Below are 23,055 nucleotides of genomic sequence, written 5' to 3' on the forward strand. Positions count from 1 at the left end.
CAGTGGAAAAGTATCCTAACTTTCTATTTTGGAAGTAGGTAGTTGGGCTCCTGTTTTAAATGAAGATACATCTGAAAAAGAAACATGCCCACTGACCTAGGGTCAGTGGGGGGACAGAGTGAAGAAGGGTGCAGAGACTGGAACATACTTATGCATTCTACTCTTGATAGACATTTGGGTTGCTTCCATGTTTGAGCACCTACAAACAATGCGACATAAACATCCTTGTTCATGTGCCCTGGTACACACATACTCAAGTGAAACTGCTTGGTCATTCAGTATGTGTATTTTCATCTTCATTAAACATTGCCACATTGTTTTTGCAGAGTGCCTGTATTGGTTTACACCCTCACCAGCAGGGTGAGTGCCCTTGGGTTGGATTCAAGTGCACTCCCTTTGGGAGTGGGGGGAGATAAGTCTTGGAAAAAATGAGGAAGCCAGGCAGGGGAGGGCTTTGGGCGCCAATCCAAGGAGTTCAGACTTTATTTGACTCTCCTGTGAAGCCACTATTGATTTTGGAACAGGGAACAAAATGCAAAAATGAGGTTTTAGGAAGGTGAGTCTTTAAAGCTCTCAACTGGTTTGTGTTTCAGCGGAGAGTGGTGATGGTGGTGGAGTTGGCTTAGGCCAGCAGCAGGATGCAAGCTCACAGGAGAGAGGAGAAAATTTGTGGGGAGAAGCTAAAAGAGGGGAACTGAGCAAATGCCAGGGGGCAGAGACCCAGCGTGTGCCAGATATACCAACTTTGTCTTTAATCTAATTAGACTACGGCACACTGCTACAACACCTCTGGAAAACACTGTGGTGTTATTTAGCAAAGGTGAAGATGCACATACCCAATGACCAAGAAGTCCCCCAAATTTACCAAAACAAACAGGCAAACGAAATCACCTCAAAAGAAGGGATTTCAAGAAGGAAAGAATTGCCAACAATGTCAAATGTACAGAGAGGTCCATCAGGAAAAGACCTGAAAAGCGTCCACAGGCTTTTGCAATTACGAGTCTGATGATGAGCTTTGTTAGAGAGATGTTTGTGGCACCATGGGGACAGCAGTAGGAACACAGTGGCTTGAGAGGAGAGTAGGTAGTAGCCAAAGGAGGCTGAGTATAGAATATGCTATCAGGATGGTTGGCTGAGCACAGACTCAGCACACACAAACATTTAGTATTTGAGAAAGGTAGTATTTTGAACCAGTGGGTACAGGGTACAAAGTTTGACAAATGGTGATGTAACACTTGGGAAAAATAATAAAGTTAAATCCTTATCTTATAGCATATACCAAATTAAAGTCTGGAAAAAACAAAACCAGAAAAGAACTAGAAGAAAATATAGGTGTACATAAACTTGGGGATAGTTGAAGCATTTCTGAGATCAACAACAAACCTAGAAACCTTAAAGAAAAATATGGATAAATTTGACTTCCTTAAAATTCACAAACACACACACACACACACACACACACACGAACTAAACACCTCTGTAAGGAAAAGAAGAAAAAGACCATAAACAAGAATGAATGACAAACAGAAAAATATTTACAATATATGGTAAAGAATTCCTATAAATAAATAAGGAAAGGGAAATACACCAATATAAACATGGATATGAATGTCAATTCACAAAAAAATGCAGTTGCATTAGGGCTGGACAGAGGCACAGGCAGTCCTCCAGCCATGTCTCAGTGGACACTGGACACGAGGAGGAAAGCACTCTGCTGCCAGGGCAGTTCCCTTCCTATGTCCTCCATCAGGAAGGATCCTCAGCCTGCAAACCTGTTCCCTTTGTGCATCCTGGAGGGAAAGCTACCTATCCCATATCTTCTTGTTCCCTCCCCAATCCAGGATAAAGCTCACCCTCAAATACCTCTATGAAGTCAAAAACAAAAACAAAAATTAGAAGCTAAAATAATCTGAAGTAAATATCCAAATGGTTTAGACAAAACCTGGGTGCGTAGAAACCAAAGGGTTTCACTTGAATGCTTGACAGTAATGTCCCCATTTGTCTTCCCACCTGTGCTACAGTCTACTCTGATGCCAATTACTCCATTCTTGTACCAAGTCCCATTCCACATTCCTTTGAGTTAGACACGTTTCCTGATGTTTATTCCTCTCTGTAGAATGGCGCAGCCTATCTTACAGGCCCAAACCTTTTTCTCCCCAAATTTGCCCTGTGCCAGGGAAACCACGTCCGTATTCCCAGGATATACTGTGTTCTTCCACCTCTCAGCTCTTCATTTATGGGGCTCCTTGCCTCTGCCTCAAATGCTCTTAGAAGGCAAGAAATGACCATTTGTGGAACGAATTAATTCTCCAAACACACGTAGTTTCTCTTTTACTGAATGCCTTCCTCCCCATGTGCTTCTTCAGGGGCCTCACACTCTTCTGTTGTGAATTTGTCTAATCTCTGGCCTGCTGGAAACTCCCTGAGGCAAAAGTCTGTATGTCCTCTGGCTTAGGCTGTCCTGGTCTGCCTGAGCCTGAGGGGTTTCCTTGGTCACTGGACTTTTCAGTGCTCAAACCAGGAAAGTCTCAGGCAAACTGGGATGAGTTGATCATCGTCGTCTTGCTAGTCTTTCATTCCTTGGATTGTGAAGAGAACTAGGATGTACAGTTAACGCGATGGCTCAGCCATGGCCTCCAGAACATGTTCCACTGTCTCCTGCGGGCAGGACTAGGTCCAAGAGTGTGGCTTTTCCATTGAGGGAAAACTCCACATGATCTAGGAATAAAGTAAGACTTTAAACCAGGAGAGAAATTTCCTACGTGAAAGGGAAGTAAACCCTGAAATACAGGTCTGTAGACACAGAAAATCCACAGAAGGGCCTGTGGAATGAGAGGAGTGGAGTTCATTTTTCAATGGAGCTTCCAGCCCCTCCGCTTCCTCCTATTTCTATGAGTCCATGGGCAAGTATTGTATTCTCTGAACCTGAGTTTCTATGTCTACAAGGTTGGGGATGAAAATGCTGTCCTGGCAGAACCGTTGAGGAAGTTAAGTAAGGGAAGGTATGTGTAGTATCAAGCCCAGTGCTTGGTTCCTGGAGTTCCCAAACTGCCAGAGACTTCCCAGCATGCTTCCTGCCCCCTCCCTGCGCTGGTGCCTGGCCTCCCACTCCCACTTGCTTTTTTTCTTTTCACTTCCCGTTCACTGTCTCTCCTTTCTCTCTTCTCTCCAAACTCCCTATTTTCCACTTACTGCTCCCTCATCTTACGTTTCCTACTTACGAAGAAGGAAGTAATAAAATGAGGGCAAAAATCAGCATAAAACCTAGAAAAATCAGAAAGTATGCACCATTTTTCTTGCAGGGTTTGGTTTGTTCTTTGGTTTTCCTTTTCTGTATCCTTCTCTGAAAAGTCAGGACTTGGGGTTTGCAGAGCTGGAGTGGCAGTGGGATGTGGAACATTCTCCTTAATCTCAGGCTTATGGAGAGAAGAGGCAAAAGGTCTGACATCCTTCCCTAGGATTGCCTGTTTTAAGAAGCTGATTCTCCTTGAGTAAATGCCTCGGCTGGCCCTGTTGTGCTTGGACAAGCTAAACCAGCAAATAATAAGCCTCCCTAGAACATGCTGATTAGATAAGCCAATGAGAATCATGGAAGACACGGACAGTAGATTAAAAAACATAAAATGAATGTTACTTTTACAGCGTCTATGAATAGACAAAGACCTTTTGATTCTAAAATAGATGGTTGGTGAAGCAATAGTGGAGGGGCTATCTTAATAGCAAAAGTAGAAAAAGGAGGGACGGGTGGGTTCCAAATGCAAGGCCCACCTTAACGTGATTGGATTCAAGGGCCCAGGAGCAACAGGCCGCTGCACTGGGGGTGAGTAGAGTGAATTTTAAATATATGGAGTTACAGCTTGGTTGTGTGTTTTGGTTTGGCGATGTGAGTGAAAGAACTTAGTAGTATAGGCAGAAATCCTCAGCCCACCGAGTGTCACGTGAGAATATTATTGCTTTTTGCTAAAGGTCTGTGCAAGACTTAGAGAGCAAAGGTAAGAGACAATCTAACTGTTTAAATTAATCTATAATGATTCCAACACGGTGAAGGACAAGTAAGAGAATGACCAGTTTGTCCTATAGTAGTGTTGCTTTTCTGTGCTCCCATCTCTGCCTTCGGAGAAGGAATCATGTATGCGTGTGTGCACCTGTGCAGGGTCAGACTTCTACAGTGAGGGGCTGAGAATAGTTATATTCTCTGCACGGAGGTCTAACTACCCCTCTTAAATCCATGCTTTTCAGCCATGGAAGTCACAGAGGTTGGTCCTGTGCCTACTTCACGCTTCTTCCAGTTCAGTAATGATTATTCATAGCATCTTTTTGGAGGCTCCTAAAAATGCAGGAAACATGGGACTTGTACAAAAATCCCCACTTCAGCTAAGCTTTCAGGCCTGAGGGACGCACCCTTTTATGAAGGACCCGCTTCTGGGGCTCTTGAGGCAGTAAGAGGGAGGGATGCGTGAGAGGCCGGGGGAGGGGGCGCCGAGTCCACATCTGTCACCCTAGATGGAACAGGCTGCATAGTTCTTATGTATCAGGACCCCTGGAGATCAGATGGCTTTCTAAAGAAAGTGTCACGCAGCCCTTGATGAAATTCTGACTCAGAAACCCTGAGCCCTTGGCTCTGTGGGCTTTTGTCCCTGAGAAAGTGTGTTTTACTGTCTCTCTAAGCAGGCATCCTGGAATTTGGAACTGAGCTGTAAGCTCATGACCTGAGGTATTACCTCAGGAGTACCCTAAAGACCCACCAACTCTGGTCTTTCTCCCTCTCACCTCCCAACTTACTTTGGATGGACCAGTCTAAGGAGAGAACATCTTTCCCCATCAATTGCAGGCACTCAGTAAGTGGTTTGTTGCTTGACTGAATGCTTGCCCACTCTCCTTTCAGTCAAGTTCATTTTCCCAGAGAGGCAGTAATCAACTACTTAAACTTAGTTATGGAGCCACTCAAACATCTCTTTTACCTCCCAACAGGGATGGAGGCCATGCCAACAAAGGAGATAACTTCAGCATGAGTGATGTCATGACAAGAATCAGACAGTAGAGTGTGTTCTCCAATGTTATCACTCCCCAAACCAGAATCAACTGGTCTCGGGTTTCCTTTTCTCAACCTTCATTGTAGAAAAGGTTGCTCCTTGAGCTACTTGAGATATACTTCCCTATCTAAAGAATTGGGCTCTGTGCTTTCATTGATTTATTATCTCAAAAGTACATGATTGGGATGATTTTATATAACCTTGAGGACAGGAGCCCTTTAAGATTCTCTTAATAAAAAATGAATTCAGCTTGGTTTGAGGACTAATAAGGCACTGCAATACTCACTTCTGGTATAACAGGTTGTAAACTAGGTCTGACTCACCCTCCTCTTGTGGTTTAGCCTTCCTCTCCTTAATCCAGTACAAGAACAGCCCTAACAGAGAAATAGAAAATGACCATCCATACCTCCTTCATCTCTGCCTCTTAAGTCTGGGCAACCTGCAACATCATTTTATTTTATTTTTTTTAAACATCTTTATTGGAGTATAGTTGCTTTACAATGGTGTTTTAGTTTCTGCTTTATAACAAAGTGAATCAGTTATACATATACATATGTTCCCATATCTCTTCCCTCTTGCGTCTCCCTCCCTCCCACCCTCCCTATCACACCCCTCTATGTGGTCACAAACCACTTAGCTGATCTGCCTGTGCTATGCGGCTGCTTCCCACTAGCTATCTATTTTACGTTTGGTAGTGTATATATGTCCATGCCACTCTCTCACTTTGTCCCAGCTTACCCTTCCCCCTCCCCACATCCTCGAGTCTATTCTCTAGTAGGTCTGCATCTTTATCCCTGTCTTGCCCCTAGGTTCTTCATGACCATTTTTTTGTTGTTTTTTAGATTCCATATATATATGTTAGCATATGGTATTTGTTTTTCTCTTTCTGACTTACTTCACTCTGTATGACAGACTCTAGGTCCATCCACCTCACCACAAATAACTCAATTTCATTTCTTTTTATGGCTGAGTAATATTCCATTGTATACATGTGCCACATCTTCTTTATCCATTCATCTGTGCATGGACACTTAGGTTGATTCCATGCCCTAGCTATTGTAAATAGAGCTGCAATGAACATTTCGGTACGTGACTCTTTTTGAATTATGGTTTTCTCAGGCTATATGCCCATTAGTGGAATTGCTGGGTCGTATGGTAGTTCTATTTTTAGTTGTTTAAGGAACCTCCATACTGTTCTCCATAGTGGCTGTATCAATTTACATTCCCACCAACAGTGCGAGAGTGTTCCCTTTTCTCCACACCCTCTCCAGCATTTATTGTTTGTAGATTTTTTGATGATGCCCATTCTGACTGGTGTGAGAGCAACATCATTTTATATCAGACTTCCTAGAACACAGGCTCTCTCTTTAGGAAGAGTCATTTCAACTCAACCAGGTCTTGTTGCTTACCTGCTCTGTGCTAGGTACTGTATAAGCACACTAATGGCCCGGTGCTGCTTCCTATGGGGTAAGCCCTCTTGGTCAGCAGCCATTTTAGTGCCCACTGTGTACCTACAAGGCACTTTGCTAGGCTGTGGGGGCAGTATGAGGATAAATAGCACATGGGACCTGCCTTCAGGGAACTTAACAATCTAGGGGGAGATGCAAGATACATGCATTTCAATTAATGCATGAAAATAATAGTGTGTAACTATTCCATTGAATAAGCATGGCTCATCAGATAAAATCAGAAAGTAACTTGATTTCTGCCTCTTGTTGCTTTTATTAAAAAATTAATTAATTTATTTTTGACTGTGTTAGGTCTTCGTTGCAGCGCAGGCTCTCTCTAGTTGCAGCGAGAGGGGGCTACTCTTTGTTGCAGTGCGCGGGCTTCTCATTGTGGAGGCTTCTCTCATTGTGGAACACGGACTCTAGGCGCGCGGGTTTCAGTAGTTGCGGCACATGGGCTCAGTAGTTGTGACGCATGGGCTTAATTGCTCCGTGGCATGTGGGATCTTCCCAGACCAGGGATCGAACCCATGTCCCCTGCAATGGCAGGTGGATTCTCAACCACTGTGCCACCAGGGAAGCCCCTCTTGTTGCTTTTTAAAATTGATTCTGTAGGTCTAGATCTTGCTCTGCCACTGGATGAAATTTAGACAAGTCACATGATTGTTTTGGTCACCCTTGGTCTCAGTCTTATTTCAGTAATGATCATGTCCATCCCAATAATAACCCAAACTTCAGTTTCAACTTAAAACTGAGGCCTCTTCCCAATCCCAGCTTGGTGTTGTTGAAGAAGAGAAGCCTATGGTAGTTGGTGGTCTGGATGGGGAGTCTGCTCTTCCTCACTTATTTAGCTACCAGGGGTCTGCAACCCTTCAACGTTGTTGCCTGGGGAAAGAGAAGAGGCGAGAGGAGAGGAAATTCTCTCTACACATTTGTGATCTCCAGCGTCACCAGCCTCCTCAGAGGAAAGTGGTGGTTCTTTTACTCATCCCTGGTCTGGCCCCTCTGTGATTCCCCTCAAAGACCAAGCTTTTCTAGCCCCCTCAAAATCTACCCCCAACATTCCTCATGGAGAAAGTCTATGTGGTCTGGCAGGAATTTCCTCTACTTCTGCCCCACCCATCACCTCTTCCCTTCCATTTTCTTCCCTGTCTTGGATGAAGCTGCCCTCCTCCCACGGTCCTGGCTCAGCCTGTCACCTCTGCTCTGCACCATGAATCCCCCAAGAGCCATTCGGCAGAACAGGAGAAACTGGCATGGAAAAATGCCAGGATTTGGAGACCGAGTCCTTTTTTCGATAGGACCATTCTTTGTTGTGGCTCATTCGATACAGCTCCTCATAATTAATCTCTGCATTTAACATAACTCCGATCAAAATTTTAAAAATGATTATTTTTATTATTAAAATTATTTAATTGTTTTTTGTGATAAAATGTACATAATATAAAGTTTACCATTTTAACCATTTTTGAGTGTACAATTCAGTGGCATTAAGTAAATTCACTTTGTTGCACCACCATCCATCTCCAGAACTTTTTCATCATCTCCAGCAGAAACTCTGTACCCATTAAACACTAACTCCCCATTTCTCCTTCCTTCTAGCCTCAGGTAATCACTATTCTGCTTTCTGTTTCTATGAATTTGGCTATTCTAAGTATCTCATAGAAGTGGAATCATACAAGTATTTGTCCTTTTGTGACGGGCTTATTTCACTTAATGTCTTCAAGTTTCATCCATGTTTTAGCATGAGTCAGACTCTCCTTCCTTTTTAAGGCTGAATAGTATTCCATTGTATGGATAAACCACACTTTGTTTATACATTCACCTATCAATAAACATTTGGGTTGTCTCCACCTTTTGGTTATTGTGAATAATGCTGCTACAAACAATGGCATACAAGTATCTATTTGAGTCCCTGCTTTCAACATTTTGGACATATACCCCAATTTGTTTAATTGTTTTTGACTAGAGAATACATCCCTATGATGGACAATATAAAAGGTACAAGAGGTTATACAGTAGCCCTTGAGCTCCTGCCTCTCACTGTCCCTCCCAGGAATCATCACTGTTACCAGTTTCTTGTGACTTCATCCCTGGAGAGACTGTGCACCTCTAGGCACACCCCACACACAAATGGTGACAAACCACAAGCATTCCTCTACACTTTGTTTTTTTTCCATTTAACAACATTTTTAAAAGATCATTCCATAGCACTGTTTAAAGAATATCCTCATTGTATTTAAAATCTTTGTGATTTTTCAATGTAAGACAAAACTTATTTTATCAGTCCCCTCTTGATAAACATTCATGTTGTTTCCAATGTTTTGCTGTCATGAACAATGCTGTAATAATAACAGCTGGCATTTACTGAGCACTTACTATGTGCCAGGCTTTCTTTAACATCCTTTCCATGCATTATATCATTTAATTCCCCTGATAACCCTCTGACATAAGTGCAGGAAGGTGAGTGACTGCCTCAAACCACATATGTGTCTTTGTCCACAGGTCGGAGTGTATCTGTAAGATAACTTTCTACACAGGAATAGCTGCTACCCAACGGTATGTGCATTTTCAGGTGTTATGAATATTGCCGAAGTGGTGCCGTAGAGCCTGTACCCATCTGCCGTCTGTCCAACTGCTGTGTGGAAGAGGACCCATTTCCTTCCACTCTTGCTGTTGTGAAACCTTTTGCTATTTGCCAATCTGAAGGGGAAAAATGGTATTTCACTGTGGCTCTAATTTCCCTATTTTTCTTTTTGATAAGTGAATAAGGTTGAGCATCTTTTCAAATGTTTAAAGGCAACTTGTTTTACTGGTGGGGCTTTAAAAACTTGATAAAATGATTCCACTGTTGACCTAGAAGCCTGGATTCCTTTATATTTTAATTCTATTTATGTATTTTTGAAAAGGTAATATAGTAAAAAGATTCAAAATTCAATAGGAGCAAAAAGGCATAGAGTAGCCAGTCCTGCTTCCATGTCTCTTGTTAGTTGCCCAATTCCTATCCCCAAATGCAATGAGGTTCCATTTCTCCTACCTGCTCCCGTGGTCATAACTCAGACCATGCCATTACCCTGCGCTACTCCATGTCTGAAATATTAAGTTCAAACATTCCACTCTGACCCCCACCACTGTCCTCTCAACTCCACACAGCACCTGACCTTCAACCTCACCACAACTCCTCTCATCATGTAACACGTGCCCCTTCCTTTCCTGTCCGGGTGAGATTCTCAGCCCATCCAGAGCTTCATTGTCCCACAGCCTCCAGCCACCCCTGCCTGGAAATCCTTACTTTCTATTTCATAGCACCTCACTCAGAGTTGGTCAGCCCATGGGATCACTCATTTAAAAATCTTGAGCAGAGTAACCGTATAACTTACTACCCAGACTGCATCCCTTTTGAGAATGAAAGCGGGCACTGCTGATAATAGAGCCAAGACAACAGGGCACCTGGTGGTTTTCCAAGGCAACCTGGGCTGCAAGTTCAACCCCAGTATTAAGGGACAATCACATCTGATTTCAGAGCAGAGATAAATGTGCTGAGTCCAGCAAATGATTAGATTTCTGCCTTTGTCTGCTGCCCAGACTTCTCCTCTAAGTGTAATTTTTGAAATAGTGCATTTCCCCAACACTATTTTCTTAACAAATCTATCCTTTGGAATACCAGTTTTGGTCCCTGCACTCAAGGTTGTAAGAAACATGAGTTTCTAAAACTCTTCATCTATATTTTGAACCCTCATTTTTAAAAGGTGCTGACACTTAATCCCTGTCTGTTCTGAGTGTCCCTCGTGGTTTCCATTTTGGGGTCGGAGTGGGGTGCACCGCAGGGTTCTCGACTCTTAGGGACCTACATAGGTCCCTACACGATGTCATTTGTTCTTGTTCCATGTAGTCCTTGTTCATTGGTGCCTGCAGGTCATTGTGGAGCTCAGAGTCCCCCTCCATGTTTCCATGCAGCCTTGAATGAGGGGTAGGGGACAGCCTTGATCTTTCTCATGAACATCCTCTCCTACACTTCAGTCTGGGTTAGCCAGGAGTCTTTTCTCTTCCTCTAAGGGAAGAGGCTCATTTTGTCTCTGCTTTCTGCTTTCATACACGCTCCCTGAGGCAAAACACGGAATAGTCTGGCTATTTGGGGGAAAGAAAAGGAGGCAAAGAAAATATCAGGCCGGAGGAGGCATTGGCTCATCTGAGGAGTGGCTTTACAGGGTGTCTTAGGTTGGCCCAGGTGGCCAGAGCATTGTGGCCTGGCTCAGGAAGTACAGCCTGGGGGAGGGGAGGGGTGGCCTTTCTCTGGGTCCCTCTTGGGGTCTGAGAGATGAATTCCTAGGTACCCACAGTTCTTCTGTGGCCTCAATGATTTCCAATCATGTTTGCCACATGATGCCTCCGCTGGCGGTTTTGTCAAGGGGCAAACTTAAGTAAGGGGGCTGCCACCCAGTAAAGCCTCATTCTTCCCTAGGAAATACATCATCTGCAGAGTCCCTAACACAGTTAGCTTTCACCAGTGTCCAACCAGGACCTCCAGAGGGCAACAGAGAGCAGGTGCAGAGGAGAGAAAAGGACTCTGGTTGAGAGCCTGCAGGGGGATCTTGGCTCCTGGAGAAGTAACAATGACTGCTTCATTCCTGCAAGCTGCCAGGAATGCCACTCCCCACTCCTCAGAATACACAGGTCATGAGCTTCCTGGGAGTATAATAATTATAATAATATTCATAGTTAATACTAATTATTTCCTGTGGCCCAGACATTGACCTAAGTTTTTTTAAATTAATTTTATTTATTTATTTTTGCCTGCGTTGGGTCTTCCTTCCTGCGTGCGGGCTTTCTCTTGTTGCGGTGAGTGGGGGCTACTCTTCGTTGCAGTGCATGGACTTCCCATTGTGGTGGCTTCTCTTGTTACCAAGTACGGGCTCTAGGAGCACGGGCTTCAGTAGTTGTGGCTCGTGGGCTCTAGCGTGCAGGCTCAGTAGTTGTGGTGCACGGGCTTAGTTGCTCCGCAGCATGTGGGATCTTCCTGGGCCAGGGCTCGAACCCGTGTCCCGTGCATTGGCAGGCGGATTCTTAACCACTGTGCCACCTGGGAAGCCCTGACCTAAGATTTTATATACATTGATTCAATCAGTTCTCATAACAACCCTTGAGGCAGATATAATTCTTATTCTCATTTTTCAGCTGAGGAATATGAAGGAAAAAAACGATAGGTAAGTTGTCCAAGATCCCACAGTTAGTGCAGCCAGGATTTGAACCCAACCATTTATGAGCCTCTGTTTTAGACATCAGGGATAAATCTGTGAACAAGACAAAATCCCTGCCATATTAAAGGAACAGACAATAAATGAATAAACAAACAAACACAAAATATGATTTGGGGTAGAAACGTCGTATAGACAAGGAAGGCAGAATTAAGGACTAGAGAGGGGCATTTTAGATGGGCTGGTCAGGGAGAGCCCTGTTGGGTAGATGGCATTTGTTGAGAGAGCTGAATACACAAGGGGGCAAGTCATGCTGAAGGTTAGGGAAACAGTAAGTGCAAAGGTTCCGAGTAGGAATGAGCTTGGGGTGTTAGAGGAACAGCAGGACATGCAGTGTGGCTGGTGGAGAGTGAGCTAAGGTCTCTGATGTTGCTGGCCACAGCCACAGCAGTGATCAGGGGGTAGATGGAGATGTGCAAGGCCAGGACCCAGCCACTGCCTAACCTGAGCCTGGCATTTTGGGTATCTCAGCTTCCCTTTAAGATACCATCTTTTTTTTGCCCTCCTGTGCAGACTTGACACCATCACAGTATGTTCCCTCCTTGACCCTGGATACAGTTCAAAAGCAGCTAAAGTTGTCAAGAATCTGGGGCAGCCAGTCTTGTACCACCTGCCAAAGCTTGGCACAAACAATCTGAGAGCCAAATAATATACATACTGGAGTGAGTCTTGCCCAGCTCATGGAGAATTTCTTATGGATAAAAGTTCTAGATAGGCCTGCTGGGGCCTTGAAATGTGTCCTTATTCTCACCAACACAAGGACCTGAACCTTGCAGACCTCTCCAGGGTAGGAGGCTTGTTCTCTCTTCATACTATGCCCTCCATGCCAGGACCCTGTGTCAAACCTGCTTAAACCCTGCCATATGTTAAACTCAGGTGGAGTTCAGATGGTATCTGGCCAGGAGATGGAAGGGCATCTGTCCCTGTGAGTAGCCACCTCTCTCCACCAGGTCTCTAAAGGAAATGGAAGCACAGAGGTCAGAAACTGCGAATTACTAAGAATCTTTGCCCCTCCTTCTTCCTTGTAGAGCCCAGACCAAGATGGGCCCATGTGAAATGCTCTTTTGGCCTGGATTAGAGACAGCCTAGAGCCTAGACCAGAGGGGGCTGAGCTGTCTGATCCAGGACTTCTCGACCTCAGCACCATCGCCAGTTGGGGCCTGCTAATTCTTTGTTGTGGGGGGTGTCTCATGTAGGATGTTAGCAGCATCCCTGGCCTCTACCCACTAGAGGCCAGAAGTACTCTCCTCTCAGTGTGACAACCAAAAATGTCTCCAGATATTGCCAGATGTCCCCTGGGTGGGGGATTCCTCTGACTGAGAACCACTGGGTCCAACTTTTCCCTTTCCCCTAAGTGTGGATCTCCACTGTTAGCACTCTGGTGATAAGGAAGGACCGATAGCCTCCAATTTATCCCGGAGCTTAAAGCCATCTGGGTGAACCAGTCTCCTTGGAAGTAACATGGAGAGAGGCCAGCGGGAAGGGGGAGGAGAGAAAGGGGATGGCCAGATCTTCTCTTAACAGTTTTTGGCTCACAAAACTCAATCATGGGGAAGGGCAGGGATAGTGTTGGCCACAGGCATCATGGGGTTAGGTCTCCCTCCCCCTCCCCATCCTGTCTGTCTGTCTCTCCCTCTCACACACACCCTCCCCCCAACACACACCCTCCCCCCGACACACACCCCTCTGCCACTCTGTGTATTGACTTTGTTCTCTCCCCTGAAGACAGGCTTTCTTCAGAGATGAAAGGGAGTTCAGTGCTGGAGGAGAAGGTTGATGGGTGGGCTGATCTAGAACAAGAGATTGGCAGGGCAGGAGCCAGAGGTTATGGGTATCACTGAGGGAGGAGTGAAGGGATTCATCATGGGGTCCAGACCAGAACAGGGAGTAAATGAAGCCACGAGGGGCTGGTGGAGAGGGGAGGAGAGGAAGATGTTTGAAGATTTGAGGTCTTCTTTGTATTGAGAAGCAGGAAGGAGGAGAGTCAGAGATTAAGAAGTTGTTTGCTAAGAGTTTGGTTTTTTCCCAGAGAAATAGACTCATAGAATCACAGGATGTTAGAGCTTGAAGGAAACTTAGAGACCATTTAGTCCAATCAACTCCATGCTGACTCTCTCATTAATTCACCAACATTGGAATTTGAGAGTGATCCTTGTTCCCAATCTTTCTCTCTATGCTTGGAATCAAATGAGAAATAAGATACAGGGGTCAAACCACTAGAGATTAAAATAACTTCATAACAGATAAAGCTGATTGGACAATTTGGTTTAGAAAGTACAACCACAATCAGGCTTCCTAACTCTTTCCCCAAGAACCAAACTTATCTTTCCAGCACTGAAAGACTCCATACCTGTGTGACAAGAATCTGCCCTGGGAAGTTTACTGAGAAGAGAGGAGGAGAGGAGGGCAGCTTGGGCCTTCTCTGGTGCAGGTAGTTCTCAGAAGGATCTGAGTCATGGCACATGCCCATTTTATTCTCCCATATTCATCAAGCACATGAGCCACTCCTCATCCACTAAGCAGGAGTAAGTAGGAGAGGTGAGTGGAGAGTACTTTTCTCAAAGCTTCAGAAAGGACAGAAGCTCCTACTTTGTAGGGAAGAGTAAAGTGCTTGGAGGGAGAAAGATGAGTTCCCCTAAACAAGCCACCATTTATTAAGTGCCAATTCTGCTGCAAGGATGGTGAAGCCCAAAGAGGTGAAGTATTTTCTCAAGGTCACACAGCTTTGGGGACAGAATAAGGTTCTCCAGATTCCTAATGCCAAGGCTTCGCCATTTCACACTTCTAATCACAGAAAGTCAGATTCATCCAGGGTCATCAGCATAATAGTAAAAATAATCTCCTACTCCGTCATTTAGGAGGTCTTCTCACCCATTCCTCCATCACCACCACTGCCTCCACCACCTCCATCTACATCTTTTCCACTTCCATCTATACGTCCACCACCTCCATCTATACGTCCACCACCTCCATTTATGTCCAGCTACCATATTGCCGCTTCTACCATTCCACCTACCACTTCCACCTCTACCATTTCCTCCGTTCTTATTACCACCTCCCCCACTTTTTTAGCAGGCAGCCAGCACAAACCATTTGGGTGGAGTGGCGGAAGTGAACTAGAAGGTTACCCATACAGCTCTGGTCTCCAGAAGTCTTCAAGATCTTTGAGATCAAGATCTCCCCAGCTCATGACATCCCCTGATCCCAAAAAGATCATCTTGGAGTATTTTATGAAGATTGTGATAGAGATACATAAACATAAGTACACATGTCTATACAAAAACTCATTGACCACAAGTACAAATTGCTGTAATTTCTAAGCCATGCCCTAATCTGATAGCTGCAGATTTTTAGGTACCTGAAGTGTGACAAGATCCATTTAACTGGCATCTCAGCAGTCCTCAAAGCTCTAATGACCTAACAGTTGAAGATATTCAAGTGAGCTGTAGTATTGGTGCCAGCCAGTCCTGGTCACGCCAGTATGCATTCAGACCCAGGCCTCTGCAGGCTCCTGGAAGTGCTGCTAACTGACTATAAAATGGGTGGCCCTGGGGCAGGACTGGATCATCTCTAAGGTCCCTTAGACCTCTACCTCTAAGAGCCCTCTAAGACAGAATTCAAAAGGGTCTGGGATAGAAACCATGCGGGAGATAAACCAGCATTTCAAAATCCAGGCTGAAACAACACTGCCATGTAAAATCACCAAGTTAAAATCTAAGAAGAAACTTAAAGATGTCTGCCTATGATCCTGGGCAGCTCTGTTCAGACCCTGCACCACCCTTGTCTGTCAGCCAACCAGGCATCAGTCCCTCACCCTGCAGGAGTATCCCTTCCCCCATTCTGGTCACATGGCTGGCCGCCACTGAGCCCACAAGTCAATCTCCAATGCCCCAAATACTGTTCAGCCTGGAAATCACAGAGTGTCCTTCTCACCACCCAAGAGCAACAGAACGAGTGGCTCTGGCCTCCCTGAGATTTGGATTGTGGTTTCCAACGCTTAGAGCTTGAAGGTAAGTTTGCAGCTTGGAGCTTCAGAGGTAGTAGACAAAGCTATGCAGATAAGGGAAAATGTGCTTTACAGTATGAGCACAGAGTATTTAAGAGTGAGCTTTACACACACTGAGAAGGAGAAGAGCATGAAAGCTGAGTAAATCCTCCAAATGAGCATGGAATATTTGCCTTTCCTTAAAAAAAGTATAGTGTGTCATCTTGGTGCCTTGAGTTCATTGGTTTGGAACTCACACCAAATGAACAGAAATGACAAGAGACTCATTCTCTCTGACACCCTGGTGAGTTCTTTTTTGTCCTCATCTGATGCAACTGAGACTCTTTCTTCCAGGTAAATAAGTTTCTATTGTCTTTGCCAAAGTTACAAGACTGACTGAAGTATTTATGAAGTACGCAAAACCCCTGAGACTTGCCCCTTCCCCAGAAAACTATGGGAAAATAGATTATATCTGTTAATGTAACATCTCAGAATTGAAACTGACTAATGGCTAGCCTCCTTTTATTAGACATTTCTGTTGTTAGGTGTTGGATATGGTACCTCATTTTGTTACTGAAAGTTTGTTTAGGGATATTTTGTTTGCTTGATTTTCTTTCCTCTCCTGGGGCATGCATGTTAGGGGTCTGCTAAGCCCAGAGGCAATGGATAAACTATCGGTTGTGAAGGTGGCCTTTCTATGGCTTCTAGCTTAGTTTTTTTAAAGCCCAGTATGACCCCATGTCATTCTTGTCAATTCAGTTCACAAAATAAACTCAGAGGAGCCCTTGGGGAGGTCCTTTTCTCAAATACTTTGGGCTATCAGAGGAGTTCACTGGATACCATGTTGGGCTAGTCCTGTGTTCTTAGATAGTATAATAAGGTCAAATGGCTTAAAAGATGGGGTGGGAGGAAAAGCTCCCAAAAGGCTGACTTTTGATGAATGTGGCACAACTTTTTTTCTGTTTTTTTTCCCAGAGATATGAATGTCTAACCTGAAGGATTTTTTTTACCATATTTTGCCCTTCTTCCCTAATAAACTATTTTGTTCTCTTTGTTTGCAGTGTCTAGTGCAAATATCTGGAACAAAGTGAATTTGTTGGACTGAATTGATGTGCCCTCGTGGAAGGGAGGTTGGGGTGGGGGTGGGGTGGGGGGAGTGTTTAAACGGCAGGTGATTCAATTACCAGGGTTTTGATGGTCAAAACACACTGTCTGCCCATAAGACTGGCTGTATCACCACCTCCTTGCTGCAGTGGACATGAAGGCTACTTGTGCAGGGGCCCTGAGGGTTCACCGGTGTGGCACTCTGGTCCTTAACCTTACAGGCTTAAGACATTGATTTTTGTCAGTAGGGTTTGGATTCGCAGGGTTCCCAGATGTGATTTCACACTCGTGGCAGGGGCAGTAAAGTGGAATGGGGCCCTTAAGTGACTTGGGACAGAAGAGAATTTGGTCTGATCCCTCACTGTAAAGCCATGCTCATCCCCAAGACAATCTATGATCTAAAGATGGATGGGAGGATAATAGTGAGCTAGTTGGGCAGTGGAGGGGCTGGTATGGGTAAAACTGCTGTTACAAGTTCCTTCATTTGCTACATGCTGGGACTGCTGTGTTCTAACACAATTCCTTTGGCAACATATTGAGGTGGGTAGCTGTACTGGTTAATACTCTTTGGATGCAAGTAACTCAAATCAGCTGAAGCTAGGTGAAGAGAAAATGGGGTTTAGTATAAGGCCATTGGGAGGGCTTATGGTTGGCACCTAAGGCAGGGTCTGGAATCCAGAAGTGGAAGGCTTCTTCCAGACCTCCTCTATCTCTTGTTTCTTTGCTCTTCTTCCTCCGTCCCTCCCTCTCTCCCTCCGTGTCTTCCTTCCTTCTTTGGGTCCCAGAATCAGAGAATCCAGTATGACTCTTGGCTCCACCATGCCTGGCTCTGTGACTCAGGAAAAATTACTTAATTTTCTGAATCTCCATTTCCTCATCTATAACGTGGAGATCAAAATTATGCACCTCACTGAATTTTAGTCAGGATTAAATGAGATTATGAAAACAAATATTTGACAGCCAATTAATATATATTATATGAAATTGTGGAGATAGAGCTTCTGTTTCAAAGTTTAGGTCATGATTGGGAATTTTTATGACGGGCCATGTAGCTGCCAATCAGAGCAGTAATTAATCTAAACACTTTCCATATGGTCAACACTCTGTTTGAGTTGTTTTAAATGGATGGCTTCCTTTGAAGATGAATCTGGGCAGTCTGGGTTCTTCTACTTCTGCATACTCCTGGAAGGGAGCTTCTCTCAAATTGTGAGGATGCGGGACCCAGCACAGAGGAGGTGAGGAGGGAATGGTCTCAGCTAGTGCAGAACTGGAAGTTATGCGTCTACCTGAATACGAGCTACATTATAGTTCCATACTTCTGTAGCCCTGGAGAGTTTTCATCTCTATTTACATCTGTATTGTCATTTTGTATTCATTTTTGCTTGGTTTCCAATCTGAAAAATCCATAGAACTTCAAATATGAAAAAACACATTTTTAAAACATGTTGGAAAACTCTTACTTCATTTGTATTATTCAGGAACTATTGACTCCAAGTGTCAGAAACCCAACTCAAACATGAGAAAAAGTAAAGTGAATTTATCAGCTCAACACAACTGAGAAGGCCAGTCAGAATTAACTGACTCAGGGAGTTACAGTGTTATCAGAACTGTTTCTCTACTTTCTTTGGATGCATCCTTCCACAGGGCAGGTGAGATAGTAGCCCCCCAAGCTTATAAGTTTCACAATGCCAGAACCAGAGCAAGAGCCAGAACAAGGCAGTGTTTTTGGACGGTCCAAGTGGAAATGTCCTGGGAAGAATTCTGATTGGTCCAGCTTTGGCCATGGGGTCATCTCTGAATCAATCTCTGACTGGGGACTAGGGAGTGTTTTATTGGCCAGCCTAGGTCACATGGCCTTTCCCTTTTGTGGTTGGAGGTGGTCTTTGTGAGAAAGAGGATTTGTTACTCAGCTTCTCTTTAGTCCTCATGCTATGCCTGAGGAGGTGATTTTCAAAAAATCATCAACCTATTGGAGCTAGCAGTGTGTTCTCACTAAGCTTACCAGTTCACAATGCCCAGTTTGAACGAAAAGATGTGATATTATTATGTATGTAAACCTCATGTGAAGCAAACTCCAGGTATGGTGATTCAATTTGATAGAAAATATAAATTAGGAGCTATTTCCTTAAAACCATGGTTCTCAAAGTGTGGTCCCTGGATCATCATCAGCAGCATCAACTGAAAGCTTGCTGGAAATGCAGATTCTCAGGCTCCACCCCGGATCTGCTGACTTAGAAACACGGGTAGGGCTGAGCAATCCAGGTTTTAAGCAGCCCCACAGATGACTGATGCCCACTTAAGTTTGAGAACCGTCTTAAAGTTTCTTTTTTTGTAGGTCTCCTGATATCATGATTCAGTTTGAACAAACAGATTTAACCATGGATTTTCAGGGAATACAATTATCACACAAAGTGAGGGCACATATTAAATTATTTGTTTTAAAATGTTTAAAGTAAAAATAATATATAATCATAATTTAAAAATCAAGTAACACATGTAAGAGCTTATAACAAAAAGCAACAGAACTCCATCTCAGCTTTCTGCACACCCCACAGTTCTAATTCCCAAAGACAGTCACTTGGAATTTTCTTTTTTGGATTATAAATCTATAGTTTTATTAAGACAAAAACTTACAGTGTTGGTATGAAGCTTAACATTTAAACAAAATTTTCACAGAAACCTAACACATGCCTAAAAATGTTTTACAATGGAGTTCTAGATGCAGGTCTAGATGATGTCAGAACTGATGGATCTCATGATTTAAGACAGAGTTTTGGGTTTTAGTTAATTCTTAGGATTAAAACAACTTGCTTTGTTTTAAAGTGAGCCACTGCCCCAGTATGAAAATTTAATCTTCTCCTGAGACTAGGGCTTCTGAAATTATTCAGCTCTTGAAGTGATTCAGTGAACTTGTGCTGTCAGTGACTGAACCCTGCCACCAATGGTTTCAAAGTTCAAGAAACAGAGGCTCCAAGAGTTTTCCACCCTAAGAGTACCAGCCCTTGCCTTTCCCTACTCTCGCATCTCCTATACCACCCTCTGCCCTTCCCCAAATACTTCAGCCAGTGGCTTGGGTGGAGAAGCTGACATTTATAACTTCATAATTGGAAAAGAAAGGGTCTTCCTGTCAATTTCAAGAATTATCACCTCTAAGACAGAATGACCTGCCTGCGTATACACTCCAAAAAGACTTTTCCTCCTCAACCCGTTTCCATCCCACAGACGACAGCTTTGGTAACTTCTTAACTGGCTTAGTCCTTTGTTGGGAACAGCATTAAGCTCAGGCAGGGAACACGTTGGCTTCTAAGTTTCAGGCATTTACAGCTTTTAAACAGTCTCTCATAGTCCTCATTTAGGTTGCCAATGACATGTTCTGAAAGGATGAAATATTCTGGACACAGAACCAAATCATCATTAGTTGTTCTTTCCTTTGTTTCACCACTTCCCCCATCAGGCCCCATTTTTTAACAAAAATGATCCTGACCCATCTCCCTTCTTTCCCACCCCATCCCTCCTGCCCCAAATAATACACCAGTAATAGCCAAAAACTACATACATGCTACGCTGTAAAAATTCAGAGTTAACACTATTGGGAAGAAGGCTGTGGGTTGTGGAGATGCTCTTTGAAGATCTATAGTATCTTCTGCTCTCCCACATCCCATTCTGCAAGTTTTGTCCTTCATAGAAAGCCCTTTGCTTTTCTCAGCAAAGTTCAGAGTGGGTTGCCTTGAAACACTGACCCTCCTTCCCCTCCACTGGAATGGGTGTGCAAACTATACAGCATGGAACGGCTTTAAAGCACTTGGGCTGCTGTAGGGCATGGAAACTATACTGGCTCTTCAAAGGACATCTTCCCAAGCCACCTCTATGGTGTCAAGACAAGTAGAACTCTTTCTTTCCCCACTTGAAACCCACAGTCAGATGTGACAGGGGCTGGTACTCAGGAGAGTTAATTCTTGTCATCATCCTCCAAGGAGTAGGAATGCCACGTCAGCCTTTCCTCATAGAAGGATATGACGACCTGTGGGCATGTTGACATTGGCTTCCTTGGCAGGAACCAGGTCATCCTCATCAGAGTTTTTCCACTTCATCAGGAACATGAGTTCTCCACTGGAGTCTATAGCTCCAACAATCCACTCGGGTTCCAAACCCCGAGCAAAGCCTTGTGGCTTTTCTGACTCTTCTTTCTTCTTCTTGGTTTGCTCTCCTCCCCCTTATCTTCTGAATCAAAATCAGCTTTGCGCTTGCCTCCCTCTGATTTATCTGTTTCATGTGCTGTTTTCTGTGACTGTAGGAACTCGACAATGAGGTCGGGGCAATCCAGGTTTTCTTCTGGCTCCCATGTGTTGTCCTCATCTGAGAACCTCTTCCACTTTAGGGGGTACTCCACTTTGCCCTTTACTACTCGACTGTGGAGAACTTTTTCCACCACATATTCTTCTTCCTCTTCTTCTAGCACCTCCTCCACTTTCTTCTTGTTTTGTCTTTTCCCCATGGTGCCCGCCAGCTTTCTGGTATAAAGGGTGACGCTGCTCAGAGCAGTGCCCGTGAACCCGAGAGGAATCAGTGCCGCGCTACTCGTGCGTCTTGTCCGGCCGACCAGGCGAGTGGGAACCAGAAAAGCAACAATCCTGTTGACCACGGTCAAGTCCCTCACTGAGCGGCGTTCTGCAGGCGCCAGCCAACCGCCCTTCCCTCAGCCAAACAAAAGAGCCTGGCACTCTGCGCTGCTGTCACCAGCATCTGGAATTATTTTTTAAAATTGAGGTAGAGGACTTCCTTGGTGGCGCAGTGGTTAAGAATCTGCCTGCCAATGCAGGGGACATGGGTTCGAGTCCTGGTTTGGGAAGATCCCACATGCCGCGGAGCAACTAAGCCTGAGCGGCACAATTACTGAGCCTGTGCTCTGGAGCCGGCGAGCCACAACTACTGAGCCCGCGTGTCACAATTTCTAAAGCCTGCATGCCTAGAGCCCATGCTCCACAACAAGAGAAGCCACCTCAATGAGAAGCCTGAGCACCGCAATGAAGAGTAGCCCCTGCTCGCCGCAACTAGAGAAAGCCGGTGTGTAGCAACAAAGACCCAACGCAGCCAAAGATAAATAAAATAAATAAAATTTTAAAAATTGAGGTAGAGTTGATTTATAATGTTATATTAATTTCAGGTGTACCACATAGTGATTCAATAGTTCTAAAGATTATACTCCATTAAAAATTTTTTTAATAGATTTATTTATTTTGGTTTGCATTTGGTTTTGATTTGCATTTTCCTGATGCTTAGTGATATTAAGCACATCTTCACATACTTATTAGCCATCTGTATATTTTCTTTGGAAAAATATCTACTCAGATCCTCTGCTCATTCTGTAATTGGGTGGTTTGTGTTTTTGATATTGACTTGTATGAGCTCTTATATATTTTGGATATTAACTCCTTATCAGACATATCACTTGCAAATATTTTCTCCTATTCAGTAGGGGTCCTTTGTGGTTCCATACAAGTTTTAGGATTAGTTGTTCTAGTTCTGTGAAAAATGTCATGAGTATTATGATAGGGATTGCAGTAAATCTGTAGGTTGCTTTGGGTAGTATGTACATTTTAACAATATCAATTTTTCCAATCCATGAACAGGGATATCTTTCCATTTATTTGTATCATATTCAATTTCCTTCATCAATGTCTTATAGTTTTCAGAGTACAGGTCTTTCACCTCCTTGGTTAAGTTTATTCCTAGGTATTTTATTCTTTTTGATGCAATTGTAAATGGGATTTTCTTTCTTTCTCTTTCTGATATTATTAGTGTATCGAAAAACAACAGATCTGTATACTAATCTTGTATCCTTCAACTTTACTGAATTTATTTATTAGTTCTAATAGTTTTTTTGGTGGAGACTTTAGGTTTTTCTATACATAGTATCATGTCATCTGCAAATAGTGACAGTTTTACTTCTTCCCTTCCAATTTGGATGCCTTTTATTTCTTTTTCTTGCCTGATTGCTGTGGCTAGGATTTCTAATACTATGTTAAATAGAAATGGTGAGAGTGGGCATCCTTGCCTTGTTCCTCATTTTACAGGAAAAGCTTTTGATTTTTCATCATTGAGTATGATATTAGCTGTGGGTTTGTCGTAAATGGTTTTTATTATATTGTGATCTATTCCCTTTGTTGAGAGTTTTGTCATGAATGGGTGTTGAATTTTATCAAATGCTTTTTCTGCATCTATGGAGATGA

General features: G+C 43.8%; 1 protein-coding gene and 1 pseudogene across 3 annotated transcripts in view; one reads left to right on the plus strand and one right to left on the minus strand.

Annotated features, from left to right (window-relative positions):
• Positions 1-5,533: 5,533 nt before the first annotated feature.
• Positions 5,534-23,055, plus strand: part of SLC4A5 (solute carrier family 4 member 5) — a 129,513-nt gene continuing 111,991 nt past the window's right edge. For 2 of the 3 annotated variants that reach the window (XM_049696138.1, XM_033400540.2), the window contains exon 1: positions 5,534-9,040. The gene's annotated coding sequence lies outside the window, so the exon portion shown is untranslated. Of the gene's footprint in view, positions 9,041-14,283; positions 15,747-23,055 lie in introns of those variants that run through there. The other variant, XM_049696139.1, reaches the window with a different exon arrangement.
• Positions 20,662-21,463, minus strand: LOC101283764 (chromobox protein homolog 1-like; annotated as a pseudogene).

The sequence above is a fragment of the Orcinus orca genome, chromosome 13 (assembly GCF_937001465.1).
Source record: "Orcinus orca chromosome 13, mOrcOrc1.1, whole genome shotgun sequence".
In the NCBI taxonomy this organism is placed as follows: domain Eukaryota; kingdom Metazoa; phylum Chordata; class Mammalia; order Artiodactyla; family Delphinidae; genus Orcinus; species Orcinus orca.